Genomic DNA, 19,437 nt, shown 5'->3' with positions numbered 1-19,437 from the left:
TTTTACAAGAAGCAATGTACCATATGGGTAGGCCACGTCTGCTGCTACTTGTACTACAGACTAGCCACAGGGACTTCTGATAGATCCTGGCTCAAAAATACAAATGTTGTTTCAATTAAAATGCAAGCAGAGAAAGGGGAACCAAGTTGGCAGCAAACTGAAATTTACTGAGAGCTAAACAACTCTATATGCATTTCATAAGGTAATGCTTTCAAAAGCTGGAAACCTTCACTGGGGATAAAAACAAAAATAGTTAACCCTTTCAGACAGCAGTACAAGATTCCAAGTGTGCTTCACTGTTACTGAGAAAGAAAATAAATGTAACTTCCCCATAACTTGACAGGAATTGAGAAGCTGGTTCTCTCTTTTCTATTTAAGGTGTTTAGTGTTAAATAAAATGGGTTACTGTAAAAACATCTTACACTGATTTTTAAAACTAAATAGTGCTGAGAAAAAATAGCAACAATAGCATTCCCCCCCACAATACTTGAATTATGACAATATGGTTGCCAACTGCCCTTCACTTCAGAATATGATTTTTGAACAGAACACTAGTATTTTGGTAATGTAGCACTAGAGTTACATAACAAAAGACAGCAGCCTTCCTGAGTAAGCTATCTTAACATTGACAGAATAAATATTTACAGCATGTCACGCCTTAGACAATTTTCCATTTGCACTGTTTCCTAACTTCTGTAATCCTGGTCCTACAGCATTGTTCCTGGATATCTTGTGTTACCTGATTGAATCACTCCTTAAATTTGAGACCAGTTGCAGCCTGGCAATCCTAACATTCTTGGCCTTCACTGCAACTGAATAGGGACGGTGTCTAGTGGGCTCAGCTTCATGAGAAAGGTACATAAAAGGGGAAGCAACTCTTAGTTTGGGCATCATAGATTCATATCATGGATATGCCCAGAGCCAGCATGTCCATTAGGCAACATTCGGCAGCTGCCTCAGGCGCCGGCTCTTGGGGGGACACGTTGCTTCTGCTTCCTGAGAGGCCAGCAAGCAAAAACAACGCAGGGCTTAACTTTCAGTCCCAGGCACTCTCAAGTGCTCGGGACTGAAAGTGCCACCTTGTTTCTGCTTGCTGAGGGGTTGGAGAAATCTTCTGGCCCCTCAGCAACGCAGAAACAAGGGCGTGATGACATCACCATGTGATGCCATGGTGATTATTGGGGGGGCGGGCGTGCCTCAGGCAGCAGAACCCCACGTACCGGCCCTGGATATGCCTTATTTCAGACATCAACTTTATAGCTGTATAAACTAGTTATGGAAAGTGTATTACAGGACAGCCAACAGTATATACACTGAGACAATATAGCTTGTAACAAGTGATTGAATATGGGTGGAACTCATCACCACCACAACCACATCATTTCAGGTGGGTATCTGTGTTGGTCAGAAGCAGCAGAACAAAGTTTACGTTCAGTGGCACCTTTAAGACCAACAGAGTTTTATTCAAGGTATAAGCTTTAAAGAACTGCACATGCACACAAAATCTTATACCATGAATAAAACTTTGTTGGTCTTAAAGGTGCCACTGGACTCAAACTTAGTGCAACCACATTGTGTTCACCATTCTCAGTTCTAAAGGAGATCTGCTCAATACTTCCAAATAAGACAAGACCAAAACCACACTTTCCATTTCCCAGTGTCTGATACAATACACTAACAGCCTTATAGGCCCCGTACAACAGCTACTTTGCACACAAGTATTTCCCATGTTCATTTCAATATTAGGCACAGATCCACTCATGGAACTCTGCTGCACGTGTGGAACAACTCACAGGATTGGATGAAAGAGGGAACACCACATAGAAAGATACTCCAGATGCTCAAAATTGAGATTTCTACACTGCCATAGCAGCAGTGAATTCTAACCTAGGATGTACTTCTCCTCACACCTCATCCTTTAGTAAACATAATCTTTGGTTAGGGTTGCCAGACCCCCTGGTGGCGCAGGCACCACCACCCTGCCACTGATTAGTGCCTGGCGGCAGAAGGAACTAACCCTGAAAAAGAGGAAAAATCCTTTCATGTTCAGCAACGTGTCTACGTAACTGCCCATGTGACCTGGAAGTGGTGCTATCACTTTGAAACATCAGGGGCAACACTCAGGCATTTGGGCAAAAACTCTATGGTAGAAGCTAAATTTACTATAGAGTTTTTGCCCAAATATCAGAGCATTGCCCCAGCATCCCAAAAGTGGTAGTGTCACTTTTGGGTCAAGTAGGCAGTGACGTAGACACATCACTGTAGTTGGATGGGCTTTCCTGCTGCTCCTAGTAAGTCTCCCCCATCCCCCACCAATTTGCAGGAGGGACCTGGAAACCCTAGCTGTATCCCAGTAGATTACCATGTTGATGCATGTAGTAGAAACATGAAAGCCCATTTCAGAGCAACATACAGTTATTTACATTTGCTTAAAGTGGCAGATATAGTATACTATGTTATCTGCTGAGTTTGGAAAATAATTTTGCATTTAAGAAAGGTCAGGAAAAATCCACCTTGACCCAGTACATATATAATGATTTTTGTTCTTCAGTTGCACAGTCGAGTCCAACTCTTTGCGACCTCATGGACAAAGTCACGTCAGGCCCTCCTGTCTTCCACCATCCTCCGAAGTCTGCTCAAATTCATGCTAGTTACATCAACGCTGTCCAGCCATCTCATCTTTTGCTGTCCCCTTCTTCTTTTGTCTTCTGTCTTTCCCAGCATCAGGATCTTCTCCAATGAGCGCTCCCTTCTCATATATGATGATATAATGACATATATAATGATAGTTCTCTATAAAATATGCTTTACAGATCAGAAGTTCAACTTCGGGACATGTGTTCTTTTCCCCTTATCAAGCAATCTGTCCACGCCCTCCCTTTCTTGGATTTACATGTGCCTTCACATGGCATCTGCACCCAGGAAAACGGAATCCTCCCTCATGACCATGGATTGCAAGCCCACTTCAAACCATGGTTTTAATCTCTGATTTACAAGAGAATAAATATTTGTCTTCTACACATGCAATACCATAGGGCATCTGTCCAGAGACAGGAGGAAATGGGGGACAGAAAGTACAGTGTCAAGTGTGGCTTTCAATTTGCAAACTATGGTGTGCAAGAAACGAACACCATATCTGAACCAGGTCTTTCTGTTTGAACTCATCAAATTTTCAGACGACATTCTTTGATGTATGGCAGAGACCAGTACAGAATGTCAAAATATAAAGATCTGCAACTAAATCTCCTGCACTCACTCACACACCCTCTTTCTCTTTTAAAATTACTTTCTCTTTTAAAATTACTAAAATACTTTAAGCCACTATAATGAAATCTGCATTTCTGACTTCTAGAAGGGTAATGAGAATCAATATTTTAAAAACAGTAGCTATCACAATAGTAAATACAGTCTGCTGTTCACATAACACCTGAAACTATTTGTATATCTTAAACTTAATTATATATTGGAAAGCATAGAAAAACTGCACCACGAGGGACTGGGTTCATCAGGAAGTCACAATATCCCTCCTACATTTCTGCTCCTCATTCAGAAATGAGCACAAAAGAAAGAAAACAGGTATTACTACTTTCACTGCAATAGATAAACGTATCAGTCCCCTTTGCAACACTGTAAGAGGCAGATGCACTACCAGACTTTCCCACTGCAGCTTTCCATCCCCCCTCCCCTCAATCAGCGTGAATACAGGCGCTCTCTCTCACACACACACCTTCTGCAAAACACAGCCTCAGCTTGCTTCCCAACTGGCAGGATCATCCCTCAGGGGACAAGTCTTTAAACCTCCGCACTCTTTAAAATTCAACCAGCCAGCAGGTCTATAGACTGGTGTATAAACAGTATGGGGGGGGGGGGGATTCTCTCAGCTTATGTCAGTGACAAAGCAGCTCAGCAGTTGACTGTTTCTCCCCTGACAGCATAAGCCAGGTTTACACAGATCAATAGATGGAAGCCCTACCTAGCTTGCAGGGCTCAGTTTTCTCCCTTAATTACAGGTGTTATTCAGATTTGAAAATAAGATGCTGCCCAGAATTTTCAATACATATCATGCAGTTGGCTGAAAATATTCTCAGGGACACAACAGTAATAATATGCTTTAAAACCATTAATTATGCGTTTAGAAGTTGATTTTGCTTAGTACTAATAAGTAGTACTGTGGAAGGTCATTGTTCTATGGAGAATAAAAAGCCATTAGCCTTGCACTTAACACAGGCCTGAGCAGTAGACAGGTCAAGTTGACATAATAGTAAAGCACTGTTGTCTCTTTTGCAGGAAAGATGGACTAAAGGGTTTATTGTCAACTAAAGAAGAAATAGTACATAGATTCCCAGACACAAGCAAAATGCCCACTGGATGATGTGTTTAGGCTCTAACACGGACAAGTTAAGATTCTCTCAGAGTCACATATGTTGTTCAGGGAAACTGAGAAATAAGAGATATTTTAGGTTATAGTGCAAGCAATAGCTTTTCTTGTGAGACATGTTTAAGGGATTCACAATTTAAAGTATTACACAAACACTCTAGTAACAAAGAACAATGCATTTTTCAGCATTTCTGTTTGTTCTACGAAGAGTGGCATTAAGGTCCACATTTTATAATGAAGAAACAGCACATTGTTTGATGAAAGAGAATTCTGCTGTAAATCTAGAATACATGGATGCTCAAGCAGTTCAAAACCTGTATTGATTTATAACCACCAGCAATAAAAAGGCTCTATTTTAAAAGATTTCTTCCAGCTCCATTCCAACTTGTTTAATCTGAATTCTCTTCAAATTCATTTACAATGTTCAAGTTAAAATTAACTGCCTCTGCATAATAATATTACTGAGATATATGAGCACATAGATTTGTCCACATCTCTCACTCTATAGGAAGAGAGGTGCTGTCAGAGGGAGAAAAAGCAGTGAATCAGCTGATTTTTAGAAGCCTCACAGGACAAACTGCTGACCTACAGAAGTATTGCATAGTAGGATCAGGGTATTATTAGGAGACAGGTTCAGATAAGGGATTTAAAGCCAGAACATTGGCAATTCCAATTTTCAAATAGGACTAGGTGCGAATGCATAAACTGGGCTCTCATTCTGATGTCCATACGCAGCTGCCTGGGAAGGAGATGAGGCATGCAAGTAAGGAAATTTTTATGGCAAGCTTGAGACATTTTTTTGGCATGCTCTGTTGCTTGAACATTTGCTTAACAACAAAAAAAGTCACTTGCTAAAGTTGTAAGGAGGTGGCAGAATTCCAAAAGGTAAAAATCTCTATCTCACTGCCTCTTCTCTCCTTCAATCTGCTCATAATATGCACTCCATTTCAACAAGTGTGATTTAGTGGCAAAAAGCAAGGAATTCTGCATCTCTTCTAGGAATGTGAACCTAAAAAAAAATCAGTATTTTTTTAATTTTGGGAAAGGCACAAATATCAGTATTCTAAGTTATTCATGTCCACCAGTGCCATTTCAATATTCAGATTTGGGGTTTGCTTTTTCAATGTTTCTCAAAAAGTTTTTGAAATTTTGGGGTCTATTATTCCCTATGTGGTACTCTTTCTAGGGGACTGGAGTGGCAGTTTTTCAAGCAAATAACACCACAATTGTAGGAAACCTGGTCCTGCCAGTCCACTAAAGACCCCTTACATTTCAAGTGGATTGGATCAAGGGGTCCAATGCTATGAGGCCCTTGAACAAGGCGCCCCTCCCATTCATCCTACTTGTCTCCATTGTTTCCTATGGGGGGGAGAAAATCCCACGCTTTATTCAGGGCAAGGAAGCCAACATCAAACACACAAGAACCATCACTGGCCAACAGCCTTCCAATGCAACAGAATAAGCCCTACTAAACTGTCAGACCAGAGATTCCCAGCAGAACTACAAACCAGTGTAGCAAGCCCAACAGAAGCTATGTCAAACCAGAGAATCCAATCCAAATCTTTCTAGAAAGCCAGTACCAAGACCTGGTAAGAAGACTCAGAAACAGACACACTGTAAAACTGGGGGGGGGGGGGGCAGCCCTAGGATCCTTAAAATACCAGTCTCATATATTTCCATGTATTCCCAAATATTTCTAAAATTTTGGGGGACCAATTCAGCAGTATCCTGAAAAATCCCTAATACAATTCAGACACTCAAATATATCATAAAAATATTGATAAGATGTTTTTCAAATATATACTCAGAGCAGAAATATACGACTGCATGTCACTTATCTTTTTTGATTGCCGACACAAATCAGTGTGGACTGACCACAGAGTGGAGTATAGCTGTGGCAGCACTGTACACCAGTACTCAAGACAAAGGAACTTTTCAGTTGAATATTTTAGTCATAAACGATGCTACTGGTGGTAACAAAACCTAAGATCAGAATAAAATTAGAAGTCCTGCACAAAGACTGGAGGTACTGAGGAGGGAATCTGATGTTTGACATTCACAAACAAAGACACGCTATACCTGGCTAACTGGCTTAAAAACTTTGAAGTTTTTTAAGCTTTAAATCACAATTTGTGATGGTGTGCTTTATACCTAGCTTAAGAGATGACAAACCAGTAACACCATTAATTCCCAGAGGTAGCAAATCTGGCGTACAAGGAGGAAAACTATAATCATGTTACTGTTTGAATTACTGAGCATGTGATGTTTAATTTGAGTATTTTTAAGTATAAGGTATTAAAAAGAAAAAATATTTTAACACCTGCAAATCAGCAGGAAAGGACAAGAATTTGTATTGTTCTTCAGTTTTATTTTTACATAATTTTTTTCAGCCGCAAATAAGGTATTGCTACTGATTTTGTTCATTTTTCTCTTTACAGTGGCTCCTTCCCCCTTCTTTTATAACCCGGCTCTCTGGGAAATCCAGAAGGTCTAGTGAAGGAATGGGATTTGAAGGAGAAAAGAGGGAGCATCGTTTTTTTCCATCAAATGTCATATATATTGATCATTGTGGGGTCTGGTATTTCTTTTTAGACAGACATTTCTTCATTTTCCTTATCATACCCATTTCCTCATAGATGACAGTTCTTTTATTATCATTATTACTAGACGCTCTGATAGTTTCAGTAACCTAAACACCAGTTTCGTTCTCAGACATTAGGCTACCTTCTATGAGGGAACAAACTAACAGTCATTTCCAGAACATATACTGAAAGTACAATGCATAATTAAATTCAGTGGCATAGACATTATTTATCAAGGTAAGTGTGTCTCTCAGACATCTAAGAACCAGGACAAAGTGCAAATAATGTAGCTAGACAGCCTCTGTAAAGTGTCAGAAAACAAAATTATAATGTCTTGAAACTTTTAAGTCTATTTCAGTTTGTAACATTGTATGTTCAGCCTTCCATTCATCTCCCTCCCCTCACAATACTTAAATGAAACACATACAGCTGCATGGCTAGAATTGGGCAAATGAACTATAATTACAGAAAATTTGCAATCCTCAGAATAAGCAAAACATACTTGGGAACTAAACATAACATATATGACAATCCTCTGCTTTCACAGGGCTTTTTGCCTATCTGCAACGTTTCTTCTCTCCCTGGACAGATGACTTTCCTTGGTCCTCACTTTCCTTGGTTCCATCTTTCCACAATTTCCTGAATTTTCATTCTTCCAACAAAACTTTCCTCCTCAGCAATTAGAATACCTGTGAATACTCTGTGGTATTATGTCATCTTGACCCATGGCTTAAAATAGGACTCAAAGACAACAACTAGGTCGACCATTATTGTATGTATACAGGACAATATATTTAAGGATGAAATCAGCCACCTCTCCTCTTTCAGAGTTTTGTTGCAGTAGAAAGAACATGAGTCTGCAAGATAACAGTCATCATTCTGAAATTCAAAGTTCCTTCGCCCTCAGAATTTCAAACATTGAAATAATTTTCTCTAAAAGGAGCAAACCAGTCATTCTTTCTGTAAGGTAATCTCAGTACACAAAACAAGACATCTCTCTTTTAGCAAGCAAAATTTTGTATCTTAAATGGTTCCTCGTTTTGTTTGACTTTACAGAACAGCACAACTGAAAAAAAATAACTGCTACAGGATTTTCTTTAAAATTAGTTAGATCTAATAGCCCATAAACAGACCTCCACTCATTGAAGAGGTCTTTTATGCTTCACCCTTCCCACTGCAGTTATTTATATTTACTAAATGCTGTTCCTCTGGTTTAGGGAACTCTCATGGTGACATGCAATGATGGTGGGGGGATTTATTGTGGGATAAAGGAATCTGCAATGATTGCCCCCCTTCAATAAGCAGAAGACGACTGTGGATCCAACCCAAAGAAACAAGAACCACATGTTTTAAATAATTTCATTGCTTTTTTAAAAGCCTTTCTATTTATCTATTTTATACTACTGCTCAAATATGACAGAACATAAATTTTATTTGTAAAGGAGATACGTCTGGAACAGAAAGACCCACAAAAAAGGAGGTCATCTGGGGTATGATCTCTTTTTATACATGTTTGGATTCTGGACAACATCCAGTCTTGTTAGACAAGCAGCCCATGAAGGGAGCGGGGGATAGTGGGCCACACCTGTTTTCCACAAGAGCATGTCCCCTCGCTACTCACACTAACTTTCTTTCTTCCTGCAGGAGGTACCAGAGGTAAAGATGTTATGCTTCTGTATCACCTTTCCTCCATGGAGTTCAGGGTACCCTGCACAAGTTCCACATGGCTGGATTTATGGTGAAGAAAGATGAGGCAGTGGATCTTGTGTGGTGGCTTTGGGGAGGGGTCATTTTATCTTCCTGCCACACTTCTGCTTAGAAACATGAGGGTATAGAAATATGTACTGGGAACAAGGAGCTTGCCATGCTGTCTTTAGGAATGAAGAGGTAAGCAGTGTTAGCCACTCTAGTTTCTGAGCAGATGGGGTTAAGTAAGGAGAAGAGAGAAGCAGCAAAAAGAGTCAGACAGGGAGGTGTCTTCACACTGCACCATTTGTTGACTTGTAATTGATCCTCATATATATTTTGGAGGAAACACTAATAAACATCTTATTCCCCTCTCTTGCCAAGGAATGCACATGTCCCTGATAAGCAAAGGAAGGCAAGGACACCAGTAACAAATACCACTCCAAAATGCTCCAATTTGGTGGGGGCCGTGCACCTGAACTCCAAGCGGTGAATTCACTGCTTAAAATTCAGGCATACAGCCAGTGACTGCCTCTCTCCCTCCCCTCCTGCAAGATTTAAAGGTCCTTCCAGTTGACTGGCTGGCCATGTACTCACGCTGATCACCTGGAGGGGCCTTTAGATCTTGCAGGAGGGGATGAAGAGGGGTGGCCACTGGTGGCTGCTCTTGGGGGTGGAGCTTGGGGGCTTCTCCTGCTGGTAAACAGCAGCAGCCTGCAAAGTTGGGGGATTTCCCCACCCCCACCTGAAGACTGGCATCCCTATCACTTGGAGCTTCATTTGCCATTTCATTACCCAGTACTCAGTTAACAGAGATCCTTTTGGAGCTCTTCACAATCCTCTTTGATTCTAACCATCCTGAATTATTTGGTGCCATCTGCAACCTTTGCCACTTAACTGCTCAGGCCCTATTACAGATCCTTTATAAACAAATTAAACACCACTGTGTCCCAATACTGAACGTTATGAAATCCCACTGTTTACTTCTCTCCATTATGTTTCTGAGTTCAAATTCACAGGCTTCAGCGTCTTATTCTATGATTGCTGATCTGCTCAGGAGCTTCAAGTGATAGAAAGCTTCTGGAAGACCAAGTGTATGCTTGCCAAACCACCCTTGTGCTTCCTGACCCTATAAAAGAACTCTAAAATGCTGGTGACATGGACCCCTTTACAAAAGCCATGCTGATCTTTCCTCATTAGCTCTTGCTCCTTTATGTATCTAATTATTCTATCTTTAATAACATCTAATAATGTTTCTGGAACAAACACTATCCTAACTGGCCTATAATTTTGTGGATCTTCTTTGGATCCTTTTTTAAAAAAAATACTATTATATTTGCCATCTTGTTCATTTTTAATTTGTTCATTAGTCCCAGAAGCTCTTCTTTCATTACTTCTATTTGACATAGTTCTTCCTTTACACCTCCTGAAAACAGTCACTTTGGCTTCCCTCAACTTTGTTTGTTAATCAGTCTCTTCTTAGATTTAGCGGTACTGTGAGGAAACGACCCCTCTTTCCCCAATATTATAGTCACAAGCATGGTTGCCAGGGCACCTGGAGAAGTGAGCTTGTACCCGTCTGGCCAGAGAGTGCGAGTAAAGCCATCCAGGAACCAAATGGGACTCATGTGTACAAGCAGCATAATTGTGCAGGCATTCTAAACAGGCACAGAGTGCTTGCCAACATGCACGAACGTTCCCCCCCCCCCCTGTCACTGAGCGGGCCCGCCATGGTGAGGAAGAAGCTGCGCCGCCACGGAGCTGTCCAGGCGACCGGTGTTGAAGCGCTAAGCATGGAAACCACTGTGTTTCGCTAACACCACTTGTAGCCATCTTCCCGCCAGGCTGGACTTCATTCCTTCTTAGTGGGAATCTCACGTACGCACCCTGAGTCATTCCTAGCCCGCAAGCAACCTATCCGTTTTATGAATAGATTAACAGTTCAACTGTTGATCCAAATTGCTCAGCAATATCCTGAACAATAACTCTTGCCCAGGAGATGATGAGAAAAGAGGAAGGACCTCTCCTGTCACATCCAAGTCTTTTGTATACACCGGGGATACCTAGGTCAATATTTGATTCCCTATTGTCACCTTCTCAGATAATCCCATCTCATCCCAAGCACCCAGCCATTTCCATACTGATACCATCGGAGCCGCCTCAGGCCCTGTCGCAACCTGGAAGTTTCCAGGATGCCCAGGACGAAGGTGAAGTTCATTGGTCAAAGCGAACACCCAATCAGGTGTCACCAAAGACTCACCATTGGTTCAGCCGATGTCCAGCCTTCGTGGTCATCAGCAGAACCTCCCATCTCCCCTCCCAGTCACCTCCCATCCCCTCGGGACTCAGGTGACTCTTTATAACCTGTGGACTAGCTACCCATAGGTGTGCTTCTATTCAGCAACCCATTTCCCGCTGTGTAGATCCATCCCCGATTCCTGATCAGTTTCGGGTCCTCCCCCAATCCCTCACTTGTCGCCATCGGAGTCTTCCTTGGAGTCTGCGAGAGGTAATATCACCCTGTCTGTTTATCCATATATGTTCCCCTATCAATCTATCTGTATTTCCTTAGACCTGTGTGAATGTGTGATTGTTTTGTATTTTTATCTTGTATGAAAGAACTATTTTTCACAATAAATTACAATTGATTTTATTAAATTAGAGTCCTTTTTATTGAGCATTTACCTTCTGGATGGTTGAGCCTGGTATACATTTGGTAAAAAGATTCCTATTAAGCCAGGTGTCCACCTAACTAATTCCCCAACCTCGTTTTGAGGGCATTTGGCTTAACAGTACCTTCATTATGACTTTCATTTACTGCAGCTTTTTAAAAAGCCCATGGTCACTGAAGTCATCCATTATTGTGCAACATTTTTTTACTTGGCTGTTTTCCTTAGTTCTGTCTCCATTTCTGTTCTTGTCTCACTGTTTCTGAAAGCTGAAGCCATCTGCAAGCATCCATGTTTTGTTTCCACTTAAATTTTTTGACACAGTTGAGTCTAATCTATGCTGGCCTCATCCTTATCTGCCACGCCACTGGGCTGCCAGATGCTATCCTTAGCCCACACAATCATGAACAAGAACTTTCCTGTTTTCATTTGTGAAATGCAGAGTGCATGAAAAAGGTTAGGCAAATGTGTCAAGTCTGATTTGCTCTAGGTAAAAAGCAGGAGCTCATCAGGAACATGGATAATAAGAGTCACATCAGGGAAAAAAATATCAAGGGTCATTTTATTATTATTTATTTAGGGAACCAAAGTGCCCAAAGCAAATTCTGACTTGAAAGTACTAAGTGACAAATTCTCAAGTATTACTGCTCACCTGACTCTGTTTCCCCAGGTAAACAGAACAATAAACAATTAGAACAGGAAAGGATACTAAATATGAGTGTGCATGTCTCAAGTGTAAATGAATTATATGATAATAATGTCTGGCTAAACTGCTAGGCTGAGGCCCTCTCTCTGACATCATACAACCTTCACTTTGCCCAGTTATTTTGGGCACCTAATCACACACACACAACCACACTTCCAAACATTCCTATGAAGCCATTAACCATATTTAAGAATGAAATCAGTAACTGCTGGAATAACACACCTCATATCTATACAACTTAGTTCTCCAGCTTAAGCCTGATGCTTACTATACCTGAAATGGCACCATGCACATGTATATGCCATTGCTTCTACTGGGAATTGTAAGAAATCTGGGGCATCTCAGTAATCTCCGTGTTACTGAGAGTTCCTAGTCTTTATGCTGATGGGGCATGGAGTCACTCATTAGTAGGGCTTCTAGGAATCAAGAATTCTACTTCTTTAATCCATTCAGACTACAAATCCCTCTTCATCAACCCAACCACCACCATGCACTGGTCCCCAGCATTCTAAGCACAAGCACTTTTTCCTGCAATTCAAAACAAAGGAAATCATATACAACTAGGACAACAGCTTATAGATCTCCACCGTTCATTCCAAATCCAGATCTGAGTTTTTTGCTCACAGAATTAAGGAACAAAAGGTCATAAAAATGGAATCACATACTACAACTGTATACTGAAGCCTACCCTTAAACCAATAGCTGCTGAGCTATATACAGGATTCTCCAGAACAGCAGCAAAACAAGCATTTCAGAGTGTGAGCACACGCTTGACTCTAGAGCTGTGTTGTGTGGAGATTCCATTATACTCTGTGGCTGAGAAGCACGGCAATGCTCAAAACCACTCATGAGTGTCATATTTGTGCAGCATCTAATTAGTGGGGCTTTGGGTGCTACAGCAAGGGAAAAAATGAATAATTTATCCAATAACACCATCATATCTTTACAATGAAAATGGTAGAGGAGAGACAGAAGGGGATCTAACACCTCTTCCACCCAGCCTTAAGATATACAAATGCATGCATTTCACAAGGCTTCAGAAATACCATATGGAAGTTGTGAATACTACAAATTAGCATTTTAGTGGATTTAGTACTGGAATGGAATCTCAACCTTCCCATGTTTTCTTTCTGAGTCTGCTCTGAACAATATGATCATTGCAAAGCAGAATAGTAGCTATCAAGCTCCTTTTTACAATACTGTTCCAAACAAAATCTAGTAAATATATAAAATACACAAAACAGATGGCAAAAAAAGGCACTATGAAGGTCAAATGACAATTCTGTCCCCATTTTATAGTAGTACACATCCAGGAAAATTAGATTTTCTGGATCATATACGGAATGAGGCAGAGCTGGGTCTCTTGTTTAATGCTAAGGGACATATAAAAACAGAAGAGAATCTCACACAGTTAAAAATTATTTGCTTATAATTTCTCTGATGCCAAAACACAACTTCCAAAGATAACACAAAAGAATCTCAGGGGCTTCATGTGGCTTGCTGGATTCATGTTGCCCAAATCTGGAGTACATCAGGATCTATAAAGAAGTGTAATACAAAGATGGAAAAGCACAGGTGGAATCCTGAGACTTTTAAAGGCAAACTGAGCAATTTCTGCAGCTACTGCATGTCCTCTTTATTGACAAACTTGTGGAAATTAGCAGTAGAGCCACAAAAGAGAGGCTTTACCCTTCACAGTGAGACTACCTTAAATCACCTTTCTCAGGATTTTGCGGATATCTAGCAATCTGTAGGAGCCCTGTGGCGCAGAGGGGTAAAGCTGCAGTACTGCAGTCCAAGCTCTCAGCTCACGACCTGAGTTTGATCCCGGCGGAAGCTGGGTTTAGATAGCCGGCTTAAGGTTGACTCAACCTTCCATCCTTCCGAGGTCAGTAAAATGAGTACCCAGCTTGCTGGGGGGGAAGTGTAGATGACTGGGGAAGGCAATGGCAAACCACCCTGTAAAAAGTCTGCTGTGAAAATGTCATGATGAGACATCATCCCAGAGTCGGAAACGACTGCTGCTTGCACAGGGGATTACTTTTACCTTTTTAGCAATCTGTATTCTTCAATGATCGAATCCAGAAGACCAAAAGGTATTCTTACTATGCTCTGAGGCACAGCTGCATACCCAACATTTAGCTGTGAACAGCTGCAACAGGGTCATAACAAAGTCAGAATAATTTTCAGAGTAAAGCCACTTTACTAGATTTCTGTGTCGATTTTTTTTAAATCAGAAATTGGGAAGGATTGCTCCCAAGGCTGCCAACCTCTGGTTAAACCCTGGAGATTGCCTAAACTATTGATCTCCAGACTACAGAGACCACTTCCCTTGGGAAAAATGGCTTTGGAGGGTGGACACTTATTGCATTATACCCCACTGAGATCTCTCCCCTGCCCAAACCTCCCTCCACAAGATCTACCACCAAATCTCCAGGAATTTTCCAGCCCTGAGTTGTAACCCTATTCCTACCTTAAAGGAGATTTCCTTCAGGAGAGAAAACAGGAGTGCACAATTAAGAACATGAGAAGTAACTAGTAACTAGCAGATATGCTGAGTGAAAAAGAGCCATCAGAGAAGTCACATGAAACCAGTAGAACCTGCTTCTGAACAGAAATGTTCTTAGTTCTTTAATAAAGGGTGTTTTCACATTCAGTTTGATCCAGAGTTTTAGAGTCTTCAAATCACCTGCCACTGTTCCGCTTTAATTATTTTCCTTTTACATTTAAGTGTTTCAATTTGGGGGGGGGGGTGTCTCTGATCAGAGGGCAGTCAGAATACCAGTGCTTAGTTAAATGTATACTTGGAAATGTATTGCTTGGAAATCATGTCAACACTGCAAAAACAATACAAATTCAAATCACTAGATGAGGCAAGCAATGATACGTAAAAATTTCAAGTGCTGTCAGTTTTCATGCAAATTACTGCACCTTGTGGTGGCTTTTGGAGGAGTCTTTTAAAACGCAGGAAAACTTTTACAATACAAGTGCAAAACGCCTGTAGAGAAAAGACCAGACCAAAACTAATCTCGAGAAAAACGCTTTTGTGGCGTTGTTGAAACCCATCTCACTGAAACAAATGTAAATGCCTCGGGAAGCAGAAGTTATAAGAACATTATGTAATGTAAAAGGGGAGTTTACAAAGCGGAGATAGAGAGTCGCAAACTGTAAGACCGTTTTCGCACACAGCTTACCACAGGGTCACATTCCTGTTCTCTCCGCAGCGTCCATCGGATTTCCCACTATCTGCACGGAAGTTACAGGAAGTGCCGCGGCTTTTGTGTAGCAAACATAAACCGCTAAAACCCAGTTTATGTTTGCTACACAAAAGCCGTGGCACTTCCTGTAACTCCAGCGCAGATAATGTGAAATCCGACAGACGCTGAGGAGAGAACAGGAATGTGACCACGTGGTAAGCTGTGTGCGAAAACGGTCTCAGTGTAAAGACACCCATAGTCTGGTGATACCCAAATTCTATTGCTGCAAAGTGCCTCTGAAGGGTTTTCCTTAGAAGACAGAGGGGTTGTCTCTGAAGACTGGCTGGACTTTTGGACAAGCAGAATAACTTCAGCTGGCTGTAAGTAAGGCCTGGCTTTCCCAAGTGCTTTAGGGTGCAATCCTAAAGACATTTTCTCGAGAGTAAGCTCCACTGTGTAACATGGAACTTATTTCTGAATAAACCCATGTAAAATCACCTCCTTAGTCACACTGATGACATCACATCCAGCTGTATTGCTGGATAGGAAGTTGATTCTTTCTTCTATGGCAGGTAACATATTAGCCCAGGTATTAAAAGACTTCTACTGGCTTCCATCTGCACTATTCAAAATGCTGAAAATTATCTATAAAGTCTTAACAGTCTGGGACATCTATACCTTAAGGGCTTTTGGCTCCAAAATGAACCTATCAGTCTTAAGATCTATATCACCCACCTAACTCCAAATATCCATGGCATCAGAAATCAGGTGGGTGGTCATAGGGAGAAAAAGTATTTTCTGTGATGGCACCTCAGTTGTAGAACTCATTCCTCAGTCAAATTTGCCTAGCATGTATGACGTCTGGTGAAGTCTGACTCTTTTATTCGTGCATTTAACCAAATCTAGATGAAAGGCAACAACTATGGGGTTTTAAAATTGGATTTGTTATATTTGTTGTAAATGATTTAATTTAGTTAGATGTATTTATTTTATCAGATCTAAAGCAACTGACTATCAAAATAGACAGTTACTCCTTGAAGCTGCTCCCTGCATACTGCAGAAGTGAAATCATGACTGCAAACAATTTTAAATCATGAAGTGAAATCATGACTGCAATCAATTTTAAAAAAAACCAAACAGACAGAGTAAGATTATAGAATAACTGTAATATGTCTTCCATTGAACCTACTTCTTCTGGCAGAGAAGTGGGTATGTATTACGAGTGCCAGAAAAAGAGACGAGATGGTGTGATGAAGTCACTTCCTGTGCAAAGCTGGTTAGGATGCCTGAGCCCTTCTCTTTCTCCAGGTAAGTTTTCCTGCCAGCCAGCTGATCGGTTGCTGGAGAAGGCCAAGGGCTCGGCAACAAAAACCAAAATCAAACTGCTGAACAACCCTCTCCACTGACATAAATGGGGAAGCCATCTGAACAGTCTCCATGTGTATAGTAGAACAATTACTATTAAGCTTGCTACTTAGAAAAACACTACAAGACCTGCTAGTAAATATAGCAATCTAACATTGAACAATAATTATTTTGCCCACCTGACTGTTCAAAACCCACAGACATCAGTCAAAAATTTTGCCTTAAAAATAGAACAGTGATTAAGGTAGTGGGTTCTACCGTACATTTGTTGGTTAAATGTGCATTGTCTGAAAGTCTGGCCCCACATTAAATTAAAAGTTTTAGACTTGATAAGATAATTAAAAAAAAAAAAGAAGTCTATAATATTACAGCTGTACAATAAAATTGGGTAACATATGCATACAGTCTATTAAAATGCACATAATTTATCCAGCTCAAAATGAAACATATCTAACAAGTAATTCCATTCATCTGGCCCTTTTTCACCCAGCCTTAAGATATACAAATGCATGCCTTTTCACCAGAACACAGCAGCTGGGAATGAAAAGGAAAGCATTCAAATGATCATTTTCACATCATATTCCATCGTCTTTTCACCAGCTTCTCCTCTGTCTTTCTTTGAGCTCCATTCTATTACAAGAGAGCTGTTTCTTAGATCAATTCATATTTCCATAATCCACACTGCTGTTTCTCCCTCTTCTCCCTAGGGTAGACTAACCCCTACATCCAGAACTGTGGCTTACAACTGTCATTAAGACCTATAACAATAACAAAATAACAAAAGAGTTGGTAGAGATGAGGCTAGCCTATACCATATGCTGATTAAGTTCAACATATTAGACTCGTGGAAAAAATGCTGCAAAACAAAACCACAATAGTCCTAACAATATATGTACTTGGACTTGCCACCTCTACTTGCAAATGCAGACAAGGTCAGCTTTTAAAACTCTCAAGCATCTACTAGCAAACACAGAAACAGCCCTAGTATAAGATATACTAATGCATGCTTAGGGGTGAAAGAGAAGGAGGATTAAAAGTCTATCCAACTTTTTAGACCATGAATGAGAGGGGAATTTTCTGTCTTTAAAATGTTTAAACAAGAAATTATCTCCACCCCCACTCCCCACGAATAAGAGGTAAACCAATCTATACTCATAAAATGACCAGTGCACTACCCTATTAACTGCAATTTAGCAGGAAAAGATATGTGAAAAATCTATCAGTGAGTGTACTTTAATTTTTTATTTTTAAAACAGATCCTTACACAGGCACATAAAAACTCAGCTTGAAAACTCACCCATTAGCATTTATTTTATTTTCAAGGTATGTACTCCATTTGTCCCTCAAATGATCTCCGAAGTGGCTATATCTAGTTGTATGTATATCACAACTACTATAATACAACAGCATACTTAATAATTATGATTACTAAATTTATGGATGCTGGTTTGCTTGATAAAATGATCCAAAACAAGTCTGCATGACTGGAGGTCCCTTCTATTCCCACATTCCCCACAGATTTCTCCCTCAAGCTGCAGCTTTCTATGTAGCATCTCACAATGCTTCCAAGGATCAACAATTTGCAGGAGCAGCTATTATTGCTGCAAGCTGCAGAAGTTGTGGAAAGGCCCATTCCATCAGCAGAACTCCATTTACAATTCTTTTGATTCAACTTAAGGTTTATTTTTAATATGGCACAAAAATATAATTATTGAGGTGGCAATGACTTGATCTATGGATACAGTTACAGCAAGAACCAATAAGAAGAAGACTGTAGGTTTATACCTCACGCTTCTCTCTGAATCAAAGTCTCAGAGCAGCTTACAATCTCCTTTATCTTCTTTTCCCGCAAAGACACCCTGTGAGATGGGTGGGGTGAAGCTGCTCTTTCAAGGACAACCTCTGCAAGACCTATGGCTGACCCAAGGCCATTCCAGCAGCTGCAAGTGGAGGACAGGGGAATCAAACCTGGTTCTCCCAGATAAGAGGCTGCACACTTAACCACTACACCAAATTGGCTCTCTAGTTTAACTTGTCTTTTGTTTAACTGTCTTTGTCTAGTTTAAGTTGTCTTTGAATCCTGACATGAGCTGCTGTTGGACAAGTGTATTACTGGTGTTAAATGCAAACAGAATTGTAACAGTAGTGACAGGAACTAAATTATATAACCATCATATAACCAGTTTCTAGCATTAAGTTGTGATCTTCTTTATACTTCAACACAAATACATTTGTATCTTTTACTGATGTCATCTGTAAAACCAAGTCTCTGCCACCAAGTGATTTTGTAAAAATTATAGTCATGATCCAAAGAACTGTAAAAATCTTTTATAAAAATCAGGGGGGCTTAAGGCTTAGTTTTCTGCTTTGAAAACTGAAAAGCACAAAAAAGCACATGGTGGATTCAACCCCTCAGAATCAAAAACTGCTTATAAACCCAAGCTGCTCACTGGATCCCAGCTTAATGCATGACTATAGAACACATTCTTCATTACCTAAGCCAAATCAGGCCCTTGCAGATCTTTTAAATGGCATTGTCTGCAGCTGCTGCGCGGTTGTAGGGAGAGCAACTTGGGTCTCGGAAGCTGGACCTGACTTCTTGAAGTCTTGTGACGTTCAGCTCCTAGTTATTAGCATGGATCAAATTTTTGCCTTATACAGATTCTTAAGTTTCCCTCATATGGTACCAGGTCTAGAAACTCACCTACCCAACTCTGATGTTCTAAAGATATACAGTTCTTTTGGTGGTATGCCACACACTCAGGAGAAGGGAGGCAGGAGAGCTGTAAGATCTAAAAGTGTCAGAGTCTAAGAATTCATGCATTCAAATTTATCGTCAGGGGGAACTTTCCCA

The 19,437-nt window shown here is 40.6% G+C and overlaps 1 protein-coding gene across 1 annotated transcript in view; it reads right to left on the bottom strand.

Annotated features, from left to right (window-relative positions):
• DENND1B (DENN domain containing 1B) overlaps positions 1-19,437 on the bottom strand; it is a 272,657-nt gene that overhangs the window by 176,684 nt on the left and 76,536 nt on the right. The window lies entirely within an intron of this gene.

The sequence above is a fragment of the Heteronotia binoei genome, chromosome 2 (assembly GCF_032191835.1).
Source record: "Heteronotia binoei isolate CCM8104 ecotype False Entrance Well chromosome 2, APGP_CSIRO_Hbin_v1, whole genome shotgun sequence".
NCBI classification, from domain to species: Eukaryota; Metazoa; Chordata; class Lepidosauria; order Squamata; family Gekkonidae; genus Heteronotia; species Heteronotia binoei.
This window is presented reverse-complemented; position numbering and strand designations above follow the sequence as displayed.